The 6,429-nt window shown below is 47.3% G+C and overlaps 1 protein-coding gene across 9 annotated transcripts in view; it reads left to right on the top strand.

Annotated features, from left to right (window-relative positions):
• The first annotated feature begins 1,311 nt into the window (after positions 1–1,311).
• Positions 1,312–6,429, top strand: part of LOC147354482 (zinc finger protein 610-like) — a 30,731-nt gene continuing 25,613 nt past the window's right edge. For 7 of the 9 annotated variants that reach the window (XR_015146450.1, XR_015146449.1, XM_086354193.1 and 4 more), the window contains exon 1: positions 4,765–4,889. The gene's annotated coding sequence lies outside the window, so the exon portion shown is untranslated. Of the gene's footprint in view, positions 1,342–4,764; positions 4,890–6,429 lie in introns of those variants that run through there. The other 2 variants (XM_086354189.1, XM_086354190.1) reach the window with 2 other exon arrangements.

Genomic DNA, 6,429 nt, shown 5'->3' with positions numbered 1-6,429 from the left:
TTCTGTCTGTGACGCATGTGTATTTTGTAAGTATTTGTATTAACGAGCATGCATGTGTAGAGCCTGTTGAGGTGTGGGCTGCGGCAGTAACTTGATTCTCTCAGGTGTGGGTCACCCCCTTCCCTATTCCTGGTGAGGAGTAGAGGTTATGTTAGAGAAGAAATGGGGCAAGAACTGACTGACTCTTACTACATGATGCCTTTTCAAGGAACTCTAAACATGTTCTTTGTGATGGTTTTACTTTTGACTTTCTGCTTTCTTTACATTTAATTATTTTTGTAGCTTGGGATAAAGACTTGTTCGTTCAATAGCAACTTTCTTTTAAACAATTCTGGAGATTTGTCTCACTTGGGACAACTTGCATAAATGTAGAGAATATTATAGTAAGTGAATTAAGACAGCCAGGGAAAGACTGGTATTATATGTCCTTCCATTATATGGAATGTAAAAAAAATGAAACTCACTAGGACCAGAGGGTAGGATGGTCGTCATCTGGGGCTGGGAGGTGGGGAAGATGGGGAGATGTTGGACAATAGGTACGGACTTTGAGTTGTGAAATGAGTGTGTCCTGGGGAGGTATGCACAGCATGCTGACCGTAGTTAATCCTGTTCTGTTACTGCCTGCTGGGAATTTGTCAGGAGAGTACCTCATCAGTGTTGTCACCACACACAGAACATGGGAATTTGGAGGTGATGTATGTGTTGGTTCATGGATTGTGAAAAATGTTTCACAGTGTACACATGTGTCACATGCTCACAGGGTGTATGGTGTGTATACACATACTCCTTTGGTTAGTTGGTTCTCCCCCATCAGACATGCTCCTGAGGATCTCGTGTGGGGCCTCGCCCCAGGAATATGCACAGAGCCACAGATGATTCCGATCTGGATCCTGCATTGTGCACTAGGGCTCTTAGCCTCCACTTCTGAGACTGAGATCGGGCCCTGGGGGAGGGGAGAGCGCCCTGCTCAGAGTGGTGCTGGACCAGGGCCCGCTGTGTGACCTGAATGGGATCGTGGGGTCAGCAGAGGTGCCCCCTGCTGCTGTGTGCATGAGGCCTCAGCAGGAGGGGAGTGTGGCCAAGGAAAGTGTGGGAAAGATCCCTGTTGGTCTCTCTGTGGCACTTGACTGTCCTGAATCCCTCCTGAGACAGTGGCCACAGAGGACTGTCTGTTCCACAGGGTGAGGGCTTCCCTGTGTGTGTGGTTGGGGCTCAGGAAAGGGAGGTGTTGACTCTAAGCCTTAAGCAGCATGTTTTCCACTTTCATGATAGAACTGTGAAGACTCATGATGAAGAGGCGCAGAAGAGGAAGAATAGGAATCAGGCATGGCTCTTTCTCAGGTAGGGTCATAGTCTCAGTGGATTCTCACATTGCCTTCCTTAAATGCTCTTCTCAGGATCGCTAATCGTGTCTGACTCTCGAGTGTCCTGTCTGACTCCTGTACACGCACACTCACCCAGGGCCTTCCTTCAGGGCCTGTCGTCTCCACTTAGATCCCGTCTCCCCATGACCCGGTGACGCGGAGCTTGTGAGGAGGCTCCCCTGAGCACCACCCTGGACAGGGCTTCTCACACACGGGTTCAAGACGGGGTCTCAGTGCTGTTGGGCAGCAGGGACTGTTTAGGGCCCATCTGGATGTGCTGTCTGCACTCTGTCAACCAGGGTAAAGAAGCTGTATGTGGACCTCAGGTATTAATATGTACAGTACATGGTAAAATCTGCAAAAGAGGCCAATGAGTGCAAATCAGTTCTCACTTTTTATAGTACATTTAAAACGAAATGAGCACCTCCTTGAAAACCTAAGTATTTGGAATGGAGTGGAACGTTCAGAAAGCGTTGTCAGGGCTAGAGAGTGTTTTGTTACATCATCTAATTTAAACTGAAATCAGGCTTACTAAGATATTTTTCTTTCTTTTTTGACCACATGATGCATTCTCCAGTGTCTTAGTTTGCTGAGTAGGGATTGAACCTGAAACCCTGCAGTGGAAGTGAGGGATCTTAACCACTGGACCATGATGGAATTCTCCAACTTTACTAATCTTGATTCAGTATTTTCCTAATGGAATAAAATGATAAATTTTGGATTTTGTTCATAAGTACATACCTAAAATCACATTTTGATTTTTCAAATATATTTATTTCGTATACTGTATCTTTATTGCTTCAGTGTCTTTTCCCTAGTTCTGGCGAGTGGTGGCCACTCTCTGGTACAGTGCACACACTTCTCATTGTGGTGGCCTCTCTTGTCTTGCAGCCTAGGGTCTAGAGCCCTCTGGCTTCAGTAGTTTCACTTCCTGGGCTCTAGATCTCTGGCTCAGGAATTGAGACTCACGGGCTTAGTTGCCCCCCAGCATGTGGGAACTCAGACCAGGCAACAACCCAGATCTCTTGCATTGCCCAGTGGATTCTTTACCACTTACCCGTAGGGAGGGCCACATATTTTTTTTTTTTTTTACATATTTTAAAATACAGGTATTTTATAAAGATTGGAAGAAATCTTCTGTATGTTATTTTCTGCTTGTATTACTTTTTATTTTTTTTGAACTAGAGTAAGATAATGTTGAGGCATTCCTGGTAGTACAGTGACTAACAATGTGCCTGCCAATGTAGGGTGCACGGGTTCCATCCCAGGCCCGGGAAGATGCCTCAGAGCAACTAAGCCCATGGGCCACAACTACTGAGCCTGTGCTCTAGAGCCCAGGAGCCTGCACACTCTAGAGTGTGTGCTCCGAAACAAGAGAAGCCACTGCAATGAGAAGCCCCTGCACTGCAGCTGTAACTAGAGAAAGCCCACTCACAGCAACGAAGACCCAACATAAGCAAAATAAATAAGCTTTGAAAAAGAAATAGAATGTTGACATAGTTACTGAATGAAGAAGTAAAATGAAAGAAGAGAATGGGAACCCACTCCAATATTCTTGCCTGGAGAATTCCATGGATAGAGGAGCTCGCGGGGCTGCCATCAGAGGGGTTACAAAGAGTCTGGCATGAGTAAGCAGGTAAACAACAACTTCTGCCCACAGCAGATTGAGCCCTGAAAAACAGATCTAAGCGTCTAACTGTCCTCTTGCTGTTTCTTCAGTGACTCTCTGTAGCTTTTGGAATCAAGTCCTAAATCCAAAGATTTTAATCCATAAATTAGCCTCTGCCTGGCATTACCCCATGTACTTTTGCTGTGTGCCAGTCACACTGGCTGATTTCCTGTGCAGTAAATATCTTCCTGCCTCAGAGCTGCCACTGAGGCTGTCCTCTCTGCTTGCAACACTCTTCCATTTCCCGCCTTACCAATCCTAAGTGTTTCTTCCTCACAGAGACCTTGTCTGATTTCTCAGTGTATTGGAGCTTCAGCTTCAACATCAACCCTTCCAGTGAATATTCAGGATTGATCTCCTTTAGCATTGATTGGTTTGATCTCCTTGCAGTCCCACGGACTCTCAAGAGTCTTCTCCAACACCACGGTTCAAATGCATCAAATCTTTACCACTCAGCCTTCTTTATGGTCCAGCTCTCATATCCATACATGACTACTGGCCCATACCTTTACTATACAGACCTTTGTGGGCAAAGTAATGTCTCTCCTTTTTAATATGCTGTAGAGATTTGTAATAGCTTTAGAAAATAAAGACCTAAAATATTTTAGAACTTGCAAATAGCAAGTGAAAGATTCTAATTATGTTCACGCTGAATATATAACCAACTTGAAATTACATTATGGGTATTATTTAGTGTAATTTCCTAAACAAGTTTTTGGGAAAGATACTTAACAGTTAAGCTTCCCTGGTGGCTCAGACAGTAAAGAATTCGCCTGCAATGCACAAGACATGGGTTCGATCCCTGGGTTGGGAAGATCCCCTGGAGGAAGGCATGGCAACCCACTCAAGTATTCTTGCCTGGAGAGTCCCACGGACAGAGGAGCCTGGCAGGCTATGGTCCATGGGGTCGCAAAGAATCCGACAAAGCTGCGTGACTAAGCACTTCCTCCAAAGTACAGAATAGAATATTTTAATGCAGTTCTCATCAAAAGAAAAAAAAAATGTTTTTTTTCCCTCCTATTTTGCTATCTCTTTTTAGGTTATCTATACAAAATTATGGATGCTTGGTAAACTTATTGTGATAATCGTTTCACAGTATATGTATCACTTAATTTTTCTCTGTAGCTTAAACGTACACAGTGATATTTGTCATTGTAAGAGTTGCTTATACAACCCCCTTTATGTCACTGTTTAAAGAGTTGGGTTTAGAAAGGGAAATAATTAAAACCCGTTGGATAAAATAAACAGTAACGCAGTTTATAATCATTTAAAGTGTCTTGCTCATTTTAGGGCTGTGGTTAGTGACCCAAATGATCACATCCCTTAAGTCCTCCATCTCAGACACCCAAGTGCTGACCCTCAGTTGGTTGAACTCAGCACTATGCTGAGTTTGCTGGTTTGTAGGGCGTCAGTAGGGAATAGCCCATTTCTACCCAGGGAGAGTTTTGTATTTGTAATATAGAGACTAATCCCATTCCTGTTTATTAAAACTGCCGAAGTTTCGAGATCCCTGAATTGCTTCAGCCTCACTAGCAGGATCTGAGCACACCATGCTGTGAAAAACAGCTTTTTATTGAGAATAAACCCTTTTAGTCTTAAGAGGAAGTGTCTTGGGTTCCGACATAAGTTGAAGCTTTTACCTAGCAGTGTTACAGAAGGTAACTTAGTGCTCTCAAGGTAACAGGCCCCACCCCCCTCCGGGGCCCGCCCCTCCCACGAACTCTGCTCACAGCCGGTGCTCGCCCCGCCCCTGGTCGGAAGCCGCGGCTCTAATACCAAAAGCCCTTTCACACAGACCCGGAAGTTGAAGAGCGCGGAGCCGAGATCCCCGAGCGGCGTCTAAGCTTCCTTCTAGAGTAAGTTTGCAGAGCTCGCCACCCCTCCAATCCCCACCTCCGTCTCCGCTCACTCGTCCTCATGGTGTGCGAATTGCCAGCGACCTGAAAACCCTGGCACCCGGTGCTCGGCCCCGAATAGACGCTGCCGTTGCGGCCCAGTTATCTTTTCGTTTGGGTTTGAAGTGTTTCTGAGTCGGTTTCGGCGCTCTGTCCGCGTAGACACCGCCTCTGGCGACATTTTCCTGCTTAAAACCCTTTTTTACCTCTGGCGTCGCCAAGTAAAGCCCTCTCTCGGGAGTTGGAGTCGCGCCCCGCCGCGTCGCCTTCTCGACCGCTGGAGGCAGAGCCCGTCGCCCCCGCTCCCGGAGAGGCCGCGCCCCCTCCCTGGTCCCGGGATTACGGAGAGCCCGCCCCGCTCTGAACCCCTTCTCTCCCAGCCCCTCTGTCCTCGCGTCTCCTCAGGCCGGTCCTTCTTCCCTTCAGGCCTCCCCCCTTTCCTGTCAGCCCGTCCCCTCACCCCGCGTAGGGTAGGTGACCTGGTCCAGCCTTGTGACCGCCAGTGCTGTTCCATGCCCAATTCAACTCGGTCGGAAAAGGTGGTCTTCCGGTCCGGGGGCGTCGCGTTCTGTCGCCCACTCAGTAAATTCAGGAGGCAGGAGGATCAGGAGAAGCAGAGTCAGAAGGACTGAGAGAAATAACTGAAACTGAGGAGAAAAGCATCAGGGAGAACCAGTGGGAACACTGAGAATGGCTGAGGGACTTGCAAAGGGATAATCAAGTCAAAGAGGTTAAGCCTTGAAAATAGCCAAGTGAGTAAAATAGAGAAGTATTAATAAATTAAAAAGCCAGATCTCCAGGGATTGGAAAACAGCATAGGGACAACTGCCCTGTATCAGTTGATGGGAGCGGGGAGGCGAAGGGCGATGAGGGAAGTCAGAGGTGGAGAGTCCCTAACTGAGTTTTGGCCGGGTTTGAGTCCAGGCCTCTTGAGTTAGAGTCCGGGGTTGTGTTTTCAGCTGGTTGGGGTCCCGCCACAAGGGTTCAAGTCTCAATGTGAGGTGGCCGGTTTTATAATGGTGCTGGCAGAGCAAGAGATGAGCAGAGGAAGAAAGGGCTGGAAGGAAGCGTAACCACGTGGCCTGCCAGAGAGTGGGGAGGAAGGGAGAGTCACAGCGAGAGAAGGGGAGTAATCTGGAGCGCAGAGAGGGAGCCGAAATGGGGGAAGAAAGAGGCATACACAGGTATGGATTTTTGAAGGACTCAGGAAGGTTGGAGAGAGAGAGCATGTCGAGGGGGAACGAATTGCAGCTGCCTGAGACAGGACACGTGTGAGGGAGGAAATAGGACAGGAACAGCAGGAGAGCAGAGGGGGAGAGAAAGAGACATGGAGACTCAGATGAAATAGGGAGATAGGTGAACAGAGGGGTAAGCTCGATCCAGGTGTGGCCAGTTGTTTGGATACAGATGATTTTTTTAGTTATAGAGAGGAGGCTGAGAATTTCAAAACTCTTGTCTATAAGGCTTGTGTCTTTTTTTATTACTTGTGGCAGAAGATGAC

The sequence above is a fragment of the Bos grunniens genome, chromosome 18, assembly GCF_055505025.1.
Source record: "Bos grunniens cultivar Pamir isolate PY7600 chromosome 18, Bosgru_T2T1.0, whole genome shotgun sequence".
NCBI lineage: Eukaryota > Metazoa > Chordata > Mammalia > Artiodactyla > Bovidae > Bos > Bos grunniens.
The sequence above is the reverse complement of the archived record's forward strand: the minus strand, read 5'-3'. Positions and strand labels throughout refer to the sequence as shown.